The following is a 1,092-nucleotide window of genomic DNA, read 5'->3' on the forward strand; positions in this document are numbered from 1 at the left end:
GTAGGGCTGGTGGAAATGTTCTGGTAACAATATGCTGCAGTCTTCCGTTTACGGTACTACCAGACAAATGTTCACATTTACATGTACCACCTTATGAGCAACAAACTCTGATTGGTCATCAACTTTTATTTTTCCTTCTGTTTACGCAGCAAAATGCCACACAGATTGGACTTTGACTGAAATATTTCCTCATTCCTCATTTAGTTCCACATGACTTCCTGTATCGTTTACATATAGATTTTTGTCCTAGAAATTAAGGCTGTTGACTAAATATTGGGGAAAAAAATAAAACGCAACAGGAACATTGCTTTTCTAATTACAGCAGTTTAAAGATTTTCAAAAGTCAGCGTTAACGCTGGACTGGTCATGTTTAATAAATGGATGAACAAACTTGGAGAGAATGTAACTGGTAAATTGAGTTAATTGAAACAGGAAACAGCCTCTGGCTTCAGTGAAACGAGTCAGATATATACATACTAAGAATCCATCAACATCAGCGTGTAAGTAGGGCAACCAGGACAGGAAATAATTAGTGTTAGTAGAAGTGGAGCTGGCTTTCTCTTCTGAAATTGAATTCGAAAAGAAAATGATCTGTAGCTCTGTCGGGACCTGATAGTCCTTTGATATTCAGGATCAAACAAGGACGTGACTTTTTTTTTTTTAAATGAAACAAAAGCACATCTTAATATAAAATGGAAAATTAAACCCTGGTTAAATAATGGTGAATCTGGGTGTTATTGTCATCAGAATAAAAAAAATAAAATAAGTGTAATGTAATTGAATTGAATGTGATTGAATCCAATTGAGCGTTCCTTTTAGGCCTTCCAAGACAATGTCTTTTTTTGCCAGTATGGCAGGGGACGTCAAACTCATTTTCACCAGGGGGCCACATCAGCAATACAGTTGGCCTTGAAGGGTCGGTTGTAACTGTAAGACTGTGTAGCTCTAACTACTCCATAATGTATTGATACATGTTTCTGCAATGGATTATTGTTTACTCAAGTTGCAAATATTGTATGTTGAAAAAAAAATTAATTCATCAAGTTAAGAAACGCAGTAGTACGGACTTTATTATAAGGCAATTATTAAGCA

General features: G+C 35.6%; 1 protein-coding gene across 1 annotated transcript in view; it reads left to right on the top strand.

Annotated features, from left to right (window-relative positions):
- The window catches only part of adam19a (ADAM metallopeptidase domain 19a), a 116,391-nt gene that overhangs the window by 81,441 nt on the left and 33,858 nt on the right, over window positions 1–1,092 (top strand). The window lies entirely within an intron of this gene.

This window comes from Cynoglossus semilaevis, chromosome 1 (genome assembly GCF_000523025.1).
Source record: "Cynoglossus semilaevis isolate Cse_v1.0 chromosome 1, Cse_v1.0, whole genome shotgun sequence".
NCBI lineage: Eukaryota > Metazoa > Chordata > Actinopteri > Pleuronectiformes > Cynoglossidae > Cynoglossus > Cynoglossus semilaevis.